We start from the raw sequence: 13,807 nt of genomic DNA on the forward strand, positions 1-13,807 counted from the left end.
AATATTTTTTTAACAAAAACAAATAGATAATTGTTTGTAGTGGTTTACAACTTCGAATGGTAAAAAGTTCCAATCACTTATTGTTTTAAGAAAAAATATTGAGTTCTTAAATAACTTGTAGTTAAACATTTATTCTTTGACTTTAAACGGATGATCAAACGGAGGAGATACATAGGTAGGAGGAGAAAAATATATGGAGGCATTTATACCAGTTTGGCCAAAAATATGTTATAAAAAAAAAGTTTCCGTGTTTTCGCAGCCTAAGCTGCTCCCCTTTTGCGTCACAGTTGTACGAAATGTCTGCATGTGGTGCACCAGCATGTCTGAAGACAGGCTCTTATATGATGTATTCGAAGTGTAACTGGGGCTTAAAAGCTTCTTTTTTTCTTCGTACTATCGGGGAAAAATGAAATGCGAACAGAGGAGCGCGTGGCTCGCGGTACAGGCTGCGCCGCCTGGAAGTGAACCTAGGGGCGAGGGTGCGTGGCCTACTTCGATGTGTTCACGCCCCTCGATTGGCACTCCCCCAGCTTCGGCAGTGCGCCTCTCAGTGCGCTGAAAGCTGTCACCGCTATCTTTGCCTGCTCGGCGAGTGCGGCGAGCTTCTTTGCACCGGACGCGCTGAGCCAGCAAAGATAGCAGTGATAGCTTTCAGCGCACTAAGAGGCGCACTGCTGAAGCTTGGGGAGCGCAGAGGGAGGGGCGTGAACACGTCGGAGTAGGCCACGCACGCACGCTCCTAGGCTCACTTCCAGGCGGCGCAGCCTGTACCGCGAGCCACGCGCTCCTCTGTTCGCATTTCATTTTTCCCCGATAGTACATTTAATTATATCTCTTCCCTTCCAGGACGTCCAGTCATCCTGTCCCGATGAAGTGTAAAAACATGAATGCAACAATTTTGGATATTCTTTACCACTGTTTTCCCTTCCTCGTATTTGACTTTTTTTTTCCTTTTTCTTTTACACTACAGTGCGAGGCACAAATCGCGCATCAATGTCTCTGTTTCCAATAAATGTTTTTTTTATACTACTTGCCCCTAAACATGGCGAAAGAGCATTAAGCCTGGGATCCAACAGCACCCAGATGGCAACCCCCGCAGTCTTTCGCTGACAACAAAGTGTCCTTCTCGAAAACCGCCGAAAACAATTATGACGCTTCGGATGCGGGGAGAAGGATGCGTACATGAGCACAGGGGGGCAGATCTCCCCCTGCGTCAATTAGCGTGGGCGTCGGCGGCAACGAATACCCAGCGGCGGCGGAATTTCCGCCGCGCACAAAGGCAGCGACGTGTCGTTCGGCAGAGGGAGCCCATTGTTGCCAGGCCTCTATTCTCCCCCGCCAAGGCTTGGGCGCGACGCTGGAGCACGAACAGCAGCGCATTGTCGCGCTTGCTGGCTTCTCCGACCCTCGTGGCTTTCCGCGTACTTTTCGACGAACCTCGTGAAAGAGGGAAACGAACGTGAGGGGATGATTAACTCAAGGTCGACTGACTGCGTGCCTGGAAGAACGCGTCTCCAACTCCTGCGTTCCCCGCAGAGTGTCGAACCAAAATTTTTATCGGTTCAGTTCCGAGGATCAAAAACAACGGTTCGAACCGGTTTGAACCACTAAATTAAGAAAATATTTTCCGTGTTGTTTTGGCAATAGGCACAATTTCAAGCGTAGAATCAGTAACCAGCAGTTTTTTTTTTTTTTTTTTAATCAGCTTTAATATAAACAATTTGTTTAAGGCTCACCCAAAAAAAAATTTTAAAAACGCCGGTCACTTTCCGTCGTTTTTATCGAGGATAAATCGTCGGAAAAAAAATTTGCAGGGCATATTTCAGATCATTTGGTGGTGAATTTACTTATTATGCAAATTTTTAAGATGGTCGGCTTTTTATTTATGTTGCCAAACCTTCAGGCAGTAATTAAGTATATTTTTATTTTAATCAATAAATTTGACTGTATGAAGCTCACATAACCGCTTGAGAGCGACACGATAGGGCGATTCTCGAAAATCCACCAGCTGCTGAGTGTACGGAAACGTGATTTTTTGTTCGCTGTTTGGCAGTGTGAAACACCGGGTCGCGGGGTATACCAAAATAGACTGTGTGCACACATAATATACCTGAAGGCAAATGCACGAAATGTGCAGAAAAAGAGTCAATAAATGGTGTTCCTCTAATTAATCTTATACACAACACCTATCTGCAAGACGAAATACATAGAGATGCATACAATGATATTCCTAATTACGCATAAATGGCGCGAAAGACAGAAAATATAGTTCTAGTTAAAATCACATATGGGGATCGGCTTTGCACGATCTTGAAACTTCACAAAATACCATATCGGGAGGCTAATGTTATATTCAATTTTACGTGCACTTGTTTTGAGCCCTCACCTTGCAATTATGTGCTTAATCAGTCATACGCGCTCCAACATTCTATTAAACTTATGCATATCATCGCAACACTGCTATATATATTTCACAACTTTACAATTCGGACATTCACTTTTGCTAGTGTTGAGAACATCGCATTTCACCAGAAAACTCATCTGTTTAGCATGGTTTGCATGTGGCATCATCGCACTATATATGCTGGTGTTCATTGCGATTTGTTCTTGCTGAGAAAATGAAATCTAATGGTACAAAATGCTCGCTTCAGAAGCTTCACCCTCAGTGCAAGTTATTCATTTGAGAGACAGAACTTTTTTCTTCCGAAAACGCGATGTCTGACAACTGTTTTCGCAAACAAAACAGTTTCACCACGCTTTCAGGTCTGTGCCAAAGATGAAGCAGAGGAACCTTTACAACACAGTATGCTTTAACTTTTAACGCTCCCCCCCCCCCCCCCCGCCCCCCGCTTCCCTTTCCTTTTAATGATGCTCCTTAAGATAATACTTTTTATTCCTGAGAAACTCCCACCACCATTTGGGGGTGTTTCTTTGACAATTATATATGTGTCATTTGTTAGCAGTTATTCCTCTTTCATTTTGCATTTTGCGCACCAAAAACTGTGAAGTTCGAACAAAATAAGGAGGTGGTCAAAGCTTGGGGGGGGGGGGGCGGAGGGGGGGGGGGCGGGGGGGGGAATTGAGAATGACACTCCTGTGGGAGGGCGGCTGCCAACGTTCAGCTGTCCCGCTGAGGCCACTAGGATCTTTTTATTCAGGTATCCCTCCCGTACACACTTGTAGTTCTATGTATCGTCGGATTAATAAGTTATATTTAGTCCTCTCAATGCTTATATTATCGGGATAAATTTTTGAGACAGTTCTGCACCAAACGAAAACATGTTTGGGTGCCTTTATGATGTGTACATGTAAACTAGGTCGTGCGACAATTTTTGTACTTTCAGTAAATGCCGCTAACAGCTAATATATATATATATATATATACATATATTACCGTGAACTGTTTTGAATTGGTTACCGCTATATTTTTTTTCCGGTTCCGTTCCAAGATGGCGGCGACAATTTCGGTTCGGTTCAGTTCCGGTTCGGCTGAAAATAAAAATTCAGTTCCGGTTTCCGGTTTGGTTTCGGTTCGACACTCTGATTCACTACATCCTAAAAAGTAGTCCCTCGATTTCCGCCTGATGACGTCATCGATATGTCATGTTGCCGCCGGCCGCGATCCTGGCGGTGTCACAAGAAAGGTAGTGCATGTGGAAGACGCCTGTTTTTCTGCAGGTCGCTCTTTAGGTTGACAATGCACGGACGCTACAGCACCCAAAGTCGGTGACAGGTCAAGAACGAAGTGAAAGCTGCTCCCACCTCTTTCCACTTTAGTAGAGCGAACGCTGGAGAGGAGCCGACCGCCTCTCCACCGTTCGCTCCGCTGAAGTGGAAAAGGGTGGGAGGAGCTTCCACTTCGTTCTTGACCTGTCTTCGATTGTAGAAGTTGGGACTCCGCGACGACAGCGACGCTCGCGTTCGTTCGTGCGTTCAGCCGGGACTTCTAGCACCAACCGCCTGGACCGTGACACCCCACATGGCACTGCGGCTTTTGTGGCGTCATCTGTTGCCACTTCGGGACCACTTTCGATGCACGGGCAGAATACCACGCTGAACACGCCAGTCGAAGGCGCGTTCCAAGCATCGCGCACCCCGGACAAACTTGATTTGCCTCCAATATAGACATGTGGAAGAAACTACGCATAAAAAGCTATAGTCTGACCAACATCAATGCAAAATGCTTTCATTGCGAGGCAGTCTGGCAACCGGGGGCGCTCCTTAGTGAGGCTTGACAAGCAGACGATCTACCCCCGCCATGGAAGTAGGAAGAAGTTTCTGGAGGCGAAATGACGCCACCAGAGGTGAAGCCAGAAGTGTGGAGAATTTCGCCCCCAACGATGACCAAAACCACAGCTGTTTTGCTCACCCCCAGGTGCCGTTATCTCCTTTTACAAAGGAACATTTTGTCCATAGTTTATTCATGGCTCATATATGATCTCAGTTCACCCCTTTTTCTGGTGGCCAGAAGCGCCTCGCTAACGCAGCGGAAGTCACCCTCTCACGCGCTCTTTCCCCTATATTGGCCGATTGACGTCAGTGCGAGCTATGTATACGCGGTGCGAAGTAGCTCTGACAAGCAATGTTTGTCAGAAAGAAAAGAAAAACAATGCTGTTTCTGTTTGAAACGTGTATGTTTTGTTAGAATAACAAATAACTAATATTGAATGCGCAAACAGCTATATATAAAGCGGTAAGTGCATTCAATATATACATATATACCGTAAAATCCCGAGAGGTGCCCAACCCCCGAAAGATAGCCCACCCCTATTTTGGCTTCATTTGCTATATATTTTTAAACACAGAAAGATAGCCCACTCTTTGTAATAGACTAATAGTAGTGTTGGGAATAAAGATGGCCTCGGCGTAAAATGCGGCTAGTTAGCTATGGCGGGATATAAGCGAACATTGCTGACTGGGAAGTACAGTCATTTTTGCGTCGTTGCCCCTCACCACCATAACAGGCTTAAAAGAGACACGGCGTAAAAATAGCAGTTGTATTTAAGTTTTCTTCATTGTGCACCCAAAGTTAGCCCACTCCGTATTTTCACCCAATTTGCTCTTGATGTTAGGTGGGTTATCTCTCGGGATTGTACAATTTATGTATGTTGTGGCCTACAGCAAGAAGACAGGACGAGGTGCAGCCGACGTAGCTTCCAGAGCCAAACGTTTTTATATCTCCCGTGCTACAAGCGAAGAATATTTGGATAGCAGTACTACGAAACGATATCTGGACCATATAATCGCTCGATCTAATGAGCACCGAATGTTGTCAGGAGCATAATGAGGCAAAATGTCACTGATAGCTGTTTTGTTGCCTTAGTTGTGTTAGGGAAGAATAAAACGAGAGCGATCGGGAGTGAAACTGCGTGTATTTCAAATAATATAAATAGTAGATAAAGATAATACGGATTTTGGCTGGCATAAGCTACCGTCTAGGAACCATGTTGATGATTATCTGATGTTGGTCGACAAGTTGGAAACTATAACAGTTATAGGAGAGTGGTAGAACTAAAGCGTAGAAGTCCAAGATATGTTAATAACTAAAGAGTAAATGGTGCTTCGTTACCAAAAACAAATTATGGGAAATGTGTTAGGCTTCTCCCCAGGACAAGTGTTTAAAGAGCCTGTGCAGTTTGCTGGCAGCCAGAATAAAGCTAGCGAAGTAAAACTATTACTCCGGTCGCCTTCAGCAACCACAGAGGAACCCGAGAAAAACGTGGAATGTCGTGCGTGAATGAACTTGTGGGATCTCCTGTCAAAGAAAATATTCATCAGTCTCTGACCAAGATCTTTCGCGATTCTAACATTAGTCTTATGTAATGAGTTTAATAGTAGTTTCATACAGCAGATAGAAAAACTTTGAAAGCGGAACCGAGGCATTTTCGAAACTTCATGAAAACAGAGAGGATGCAGCAGCTCTGCTTACCGCAAACAACGGAGGTGAACCTAAAAAAGACTGTGCAGATTATGACGGTGGCAAAACCACCGGGACAGGATGCGATTCGAATAAGAGATATAGTGGTGAATTTCGACAAACTAAACAAGGTTCTGCAGAAAATGATTAAGGCATCTCTGTTTTTAGGTGAACTTCCAAAGGGTTTCAAGGTAGGTGTTGTAAGGCCAATCTTTAAACAGGGGAATAAGAATTACTTTCAAAATATAGGCCTATTTTTATATTTCCGGTTATTTCGTTGATCATGGAAAAGTTGTCTTTTGCATCCTTCCCAATACGGTTTTATAAGAAATAGAAGTACAACTGAGTTACTGGAAGGTTTATGAGGTTACATTAATCACAATATATGTTATAATAACTTTGCTTTAACTATATTTTTATTTAACGAAAGTATTTGATACCATTCATCATAGTTCTTTTCTAACGAAACTTGAATTTCTTGGTTTCAAAGATACATTTTACGATTTCTTATCGAGCTAGCTGTTTGATCGATCTCAGTTGATAAAAATCGGCAAGAGAGTTTATAACCAGTAGGATCGGGTGTTCCTCAGTGGTCTATTTTGAGTCCCCTTCTTTTTACCATTTACTACGTCAATGATGTCGGATCCTTAGACCTTTCTTCGCGCGTCTTTTAGCACGCAGATGGCACGGGCCTCGTGTTTCCTACAATAGCCTATCCACAGATATACCCTTGGTTCAGGCCGATGTGTGTACAATGTTATATTGGTTTAGGAGAAACGGTATTTTGTGTCAATGTTGCTAAAACTAAATTAATGTGCTTCCATAATCCTCATAAACATATTGAACTCACTGAGTCAATACTTTTTCATCGCACAATATGCGTAGCATGCAACTGTAAGTCTTAGAATATGCTTCTACAACAAAATATTTGACGACCATTTCGTTGAACACTTCACTTGGAGCGCTCACACGGAGATTCTTGCCAAACGTCTCAGAGATGTGTTTGCCATTTAGTAGCGTTTGCGCCCCATGGCTAAAGTGTCATTACGCTTCAAGGTGTACAAGGCACCGGGTAAGCCTATCATTTACGGTTTAAAGGGACACAAACACCTCCCGAAAGTTTATTTTAATTTTTTTTTACGATTTAATATGATGTCAGAAGACTACCCAATCAATATTCTGCTAGAGTCAAGCATGTTTTTTATTAAAGCCAAAAAACGCAACTGCTCAAACCGAAACCGAAACAGTAGTACATAGTAATAGATGGAGGGAGAAATATAGAGGAAGTGAGAGCTGCCGGAAGTCATGTAACTGCACCTGACCGCGTTTTTTTTTTTTACCATTATTTTTTAGCTGTGCGATAGACGACAGTTTTAACATTGTAGTAGTCAAGCACTCGAGGGGGAACTCCACGTCCTTAGTAATGCAGCCAGTAGACTTCAGATCGGAAAGTTTACTGCCAATTCCTTGCTGCAACGGCAATCCCCAGTCTCGATGTCGGGCACCACCACACAATGGACACATTCTTACCTAGTGAAGAAATCGTACGGACGCATATTCAGCACTAAGTACGAACTTCGTGCTTGACGTTTGCACGTGTTTTAATGTCTTACCAATTTGCGTTCGTAAGACAAGTGATGACTTGAGCCAGGAGAAGGGACGACGACTCGACGACGTCTTCGTGCGTATCAGCTTCGATGGTCGGGCGTGTCGTACGGAAGGAATCCTCATTGCTTTGACCTGTCAATAATTTCTCTTTTGAAGCTAGAAAGATTCGCCGGTACCGCGAACGACAGTTCTGAAGTAGAGGTCCCACACCCGTCGTCCGCTGCCATCGCTTCGTCCAGCCGTCCAGCCCGTGACTCTCGCGACAACTTATTTATTTTTTTAGTAAACGTATTTGCAGTTTTTTTAAAAGCCGCAAAAATGGGTTCCACATTTCTTTCTACTTTTAATATTAAGTGTGTGCCTTTGATGACCCACTACTTTAAATAAATTTGATGGGTGTGTCTGAACGGCACGTGACCACAAAGAAGAGAGTGAAGGCGACTGAAACTGGCCAGTTTTTAATCGGCAATTTTCGGGAGAAAAAAAAAACGAATTTTGAGCCGCGAATTGTGTTTTGGGCAGCTGGCTCTCATATGTCATGTAGAAATAAAAACCTTGGCGAGCATAAATATTAAACACCCTGTCAGTGTCCTTTTAACTACGTGTGGTGCGTGCTCCAACAACAGGAAGCAGCAATTAGGTAACATAGTGCATAAAATATTTAGTAATATTGCCTACGGGACCAAGCTGCATAATCTGGACACAAAAGAAAAAATTGGGTCTTTGCAGATACTTTTGTACTAGAGTCTGTACTGGTATATTGCTGCAACACACTACTGCGCGGAAGGGGAAGACTCCAATACAAAGTTAGCGTTTCTTTATCATAAAAATATTTACAAATTATAGAAAGCGGGTTTGGTTATTCTATGTCCCTCATTGATACAATAAACTTCCAGAAGGGCCTTTTAATTCGAACTTACTAAGAGCAGCGAAAAGTAAATGAAATATATGATGTTTGAATTTAGATAGTTGAATCGTATTATGTAGCGCAAACAACGCATGAATTGTGGCGCGCAAAAGGGTTTGATTGTATTGTTTTGTTAATTAAACTTTTGACCACTATTTGTACTTTTTTACCTTATTATTATATTTTATTCGCCGTGTTCAGCTCTGCTGGATACCGGGTCCTACCCACAAGCACACAAGTGTTTTTCCGGGTGTGATAAATTAGCTGTACTTTATGTTTTATGAATAAACCTATTATTATTATTATTATTTATCACTACATGCATTTTTTTAATAGGGCAGTTTGATGGATTAATTCGTCCGATCACTCATATTATTGAGGAAGAAATAATTACAGCAAATTTAAAGTATACTTTAATTAACAACTTACTATGAATGTATCGTTCGCCATACTAGAGCGAAAACAGCATGATTTTTGGCTAGCTAAAAAAAAAACTTGATTTTCTATTTCTTTTGCGTTTTCACATTGTTTGCAATAGGAAGTTACGTAAGTGACGAACAAAGTGAAGGGTAGAAAGCTCAGTGCTCCGATTTGCTCAAAAGAGCACCCCTTTTTGCTCGTACTCAGACTGATATCAATCTCTCTTGCTTGGTGATTCTTTGATTTCGGTACAAAACAAATGAACGTAGAAAGCATCAAATGATAAACAAACTATAAATGAAAACTATTTTCAGGACTATTTCTGCGAAAAAAAAAAAGTTTGATTTAACTCATCATTATAAAACTGGTGTGATTAAAATCACGATAGAAATCAAGATTATAAATATCGATTTTTATCCTCCACCCTGCTCGAAACTATCGCAGACGCCATGCAGCGGGCACCCTCCGACGAGGAGAAGGGTTTCTCCTCTTCTGACGGCGCCCTCTGATGTCTGCGATAGTCTCGATATAATCGATCTTTTGATACGGATTTTAATAGAGGAATCGTCCACTCATGAATGTAATGTTTGGTTTCTTATGATGCTTAGAACCCATAGATTGAGTGATTACCATAAATAGACTATCGCAGAGAGTGGTTTATTGCTCTTTTAAAGTGGAGTTCGTTTCAGAAGTGACAAGGGTTTACCCATTCAAAAAAGACAAGAACTCAACCATAGCCTGCTGTATACCGACAAAGCCTGGCAGATCAACACGAGACGCGGCCGCCGAAACTGAAAAGATAGTGCGGCAGAACAACGGATGACAGGAGAAACATGTAACGGGCGCCCCGCTGCGGCGAGACGCCGAAACACACTTTTCCCAAGCGAGGGAATGTCCGCTCGTGCTCCTCGCGCTTATTATGCGCTACCACTTCTTTTCTCGTCGGGTTTGGAAACCATGTTTCGGGTCCTCGCCGCTGCAGAAGCTGTGCCCTGAATACCAGAAATGCTCTCTGCTACAAGATCCTCGCTCTCCGAATCCGCGACCGGGCACTCTGTGGCTCTGTCGTCGAACTGCCAGGCTTTGTGAGTATAGAGGGGGCTATGGGCCCAACTCGTTCGCCAATAAGAAATGAACTTAAATTGCCGTAAAGCTGGCTTTCAAACGTGCAAGAAAGTTTGCGGAGAAAGCAACTTTACGGTATAACTGCCGATGTCAATAAGAGTTTTGTTGTGAATTCAACATGCTAGCATAATCTCAAATTCCTTTTGCGTTGTTGTTGTTTTGGTTGTTTAGAAATTCAGCAGTTACTCTATTTTATTGAGAGAGAGGTTAGACTGAGTTAGGCACAGTATTTTGTATGCCGTAATAGTACAAATTCGGACGAGCCAGTGAGTTCGCCCCCATCAGGTGGTTTCAGGAAAAACTTCGGTTTGTATGTGCGATCTCTTATATGCCCCCTCAACGCCTTTTCACATTTAGAGACCTGACGTACCGCCAACTTATTGCGCATTGCCAAGATTTATGCATGCACTCCCGCTACTCTTTTTACCACAACTCTGCATCCGAAGAGGATCCCATTTAGACAGATTGGGCCCGATTAACTGTTGCCAGATTAACTTCACATTTGTGAGGTACACTCATCTGTACCGCTTATATTGTCACTGATAGAAACGTAGACTAGGCCACGCACGCGAGAAAATGCAGGCTCTTTCACAAACCGCCGACCACATTTGTCGCGTAAGAATCGCTCACCGCACTGATATAGGGTTGATACCTGCAGTTTTAAGTCACTGTCAAAAGACCTATTCAATGAAGTACATAGCGATTAAGTTAATTAGGTTCCTAGCTCCTTTGGCATAATTACCTTCTAATTATTAAAAAACTAACATGTAGTTTTAATTCAAACTTGCTGGGGTTGTTTCTTCGTGAGTTTGAATTAGAAACTCTCGGAAACGGACTCAGTCAGTAAATGTTGTGCAGGTTTGAATCGCGTTTTTCGTCTTCCTAGGTCCCGAAAATCTACTCAAAAGCCACGATCCCTCGCGGTATATCCGTTTTTATCATCCACATTTGCGCACCACTATAGCCTTGGGTCTGTGTGACTTTGCGCACTATTACGCTCGTCCCACGCTCCCAGTATGTCTAAAACATGCTTATTTAGTGGTTCTCGATGACGCCCAGCAAGTTTCCAATTTAAAACATGTATATTTTTACTAATCAGAAATTTTATCGTGCCAAACTCATTTAGGACTTAACTATCCGAAACACTACGTATATATCTCACCACACTACCCCCCTGGGCAGTCACTCATACAGCACCATTCGCTCCTCTGCGCGGTGCGTTATTTTCGAAAGAAAAGTTTTGCCCGCGGCTTTCACGTCAGTCCGCTGCGGTGGCGCTGCTGTCGTCACGGCGCATGCGCAGAAGCTTCGCCTCGCGCGAATCGCGTTTCTGCGCACGAGCAGGGCCCACTTCCGGTGTGGGCGAACCCGGGCTTGTTTGTAAACAGCGCTTTGGTCTATACGGGGTGTTTGTTTTTAAGCTAAACATATTTATAAAAAAAAAAAAAAAAGAAGCTGTGAACGCTTCACTAATGTTGCTTGTGCAGGTGAACTATACGGCTAGAGGAACATGTAGTACAGTGGGATAGTCGTAAAGGTCAGTCGGCTAAGTAACTAAAGTATGTTAATTTTAATTAGAAACACTCTGAGCGTAATCGAAAACCACTAAATCAATATAAAAAATGGAGCACGTGGGAAGCACGGTGGAACGCTAAGGTTACCTACCAATCGCGCAGCAGGAGCGAGTCTACACCTGTGCGATAACGCTCCCGCGCGGTTTTTCAGGTTCTTATCATAGCTCTGCAGCCCTGTGCCCTGTTGCACGATGGGTACTTTTAGCGCACTATACTGCGCTTCCCACGCACTCAAAGTCTTTCTAGAAAGTACTGATTTACTCGTTCTCGATGACGCTCAGCAAGTTTATCATTGGAACCGTGCCTATTTTCAATAATTAAAAAGTTAATTAAGAAATCTTAGCTGACGATTGGCCCCCTATATTATGTCCCCCTGGCTGTATACCTTACCTGCAAAAACAGCATTAGTGTGGCTTTCCCGGTGTTTTTAAAAACAAACATGTTCAACTTAAAGAAAAGGAAAAAATGTTGTGCATTTTCATTAATATATGCGTAGGTAGCTTGAGACTTTCAGCGACCTTTGCGTTTCACGTCACTTAACCCCACAGTTTCGGAGCATAGATTTTTGTTTCCACCTATGCCGGAGTCAGAATCTCGCCTAGTCCACAGTCACCTTTTCCAATCTAATTATTTAATTTCGCGAGCAAAATTTTTTTTTTTTTTTTTTTTTTTTTTTTTAAGATGATGTGCGAGAAGATCGCCTATTCCTTTTCTTCGATCGATTGAAAATAAAGCACGCAGCGTTTCATCCACGCCTGCGGGCAGGACGACGCAACCGCAGGAAAAGAAAAAAAAAAAGACGAAGCGTCTCATTCAGACCCGATTTGTCAGCCCATTGTAGTCCAGCGCTAGAGTCGCCCGTAAACGACGCGACAAAGGCGACCGACCGTCCGAGCACGGCTTCCTCGCCCACCTCCTCTCCTCACCGTAACCGAACAATGCGACCGCGCCAGCAGCCAAGGGGTCCCCGTACCCACATAAAAAGAGACAAGGTAAAGAGAACGAAGCGACAATGGCCCGGTCAATTGTTACTTGAGCGTCTCTGCCAAACGACGACGGCTGGCATGCATGCCGGCCGAAAACCCGACGGGCGCAGGCCAGCGCTCCAAAACTGCTCACTGCGCCAAACCGCATACAAACGAAAAAAGAAAAAGAAAAACGCGGGACGCCGGCACAATGCATCTTCCGATATTAACGCTTTCTTACACCACAAATGCCAAACAGCATCGAAACGAAAGACTAAAAAAGTTTAAAAAAAAAAAAAAAGAAGAGTTAGGCTCAAGATCGACCGGAAAGAGGTGTGGGGTGAAAAAAGAAATCGTAACAAAGAATGCCACGACCAACGTCGGTGAAAAGATGGCTCCTTCAAAGATCGTCGTGGTCCCAAGTCTGAGATGCACGTCGTCAAAACTTCAAAAACCGCGCGCAAGCACAAACACATACGCGTATTCGCTGACGGGTTTTCGGGTGCGTGCGCGTAGCGGCGTTCTCTATTGTAGTGGGCCGGTCAAAAGTCGATAGCTCCAAGAGGCCAGATCTCAATAGTTCGCTTTTTTTCTTTTTTCTACATTTTTCTTGTGATCGGTGCCTCAGAAAGCTTCGCCAAAACTTTTTCTTTTCGTTGCTTTTTGAAAGAACAGCTCAAACAAACCTAAGTTATTAAAAAAAAACAAAAAAACTCACAAGCAAGTTGTTTGTGTGTGTGTGGGGGGGGGGGGGAGGGGGGGAGGGGGGCAGTATAACTGGTGGGTAAAAAATTGAGTCAGAAACATAAAGTTTGCACTGTCGAGGCTAGGGCCGTCGAAGTTTCCGCGAAATCTCGAAGAGGGCTAATTGAGCTGTCCCAAGCTACGTTGTTAAGGCTTGGGCGTCGTTCCCAGTGGAGAAGTCTTTCATTGCTGTGAGTGCACGTGCACGTGACTTCTTCTTGCAATCACAGGCACTCGCGCAAGTAGCTTTTACAGTTTTGGTGCACTGTGGAAGCTACGCTAGTCTTGACAACGATGGCACGAAATAATGGAGGCCCAGTATGTGCCTCTTGAGGACGCATACATAGCGAAACGAACCTTCATTTCGACCTCCTATTGCTGGACGTCGTGTCTTTACTCTGATAGCAGTGAAAGAAGTGAGAGCCAAGTTACGAAGTTTTAGACATATTTTTATACCGCGACCATGAATGTACTACAGAGGAAACCAGTGATTTCCCTACACACCCTCTAGGGGGGTGTACAGCCCCCCCCCCTTGCTTTTTTGAAG

This window comes from Ixodes scapularis, unplaced genomic scaffold, assembly GCF_016920785.2.
Source record: "Ixodes scapularis isolate PalLabHiFi unplaced genomic scaffold, ASM1692078v2 PGA_scaffold7__128_contigs__length_106722199, whole genome shotgun sequence".
NCBI lineage: Eukaryota > Metazoa > Arthropoda > Arachnida > Ixodida > Ixodidae > Ixodes > Ixodes scapularis.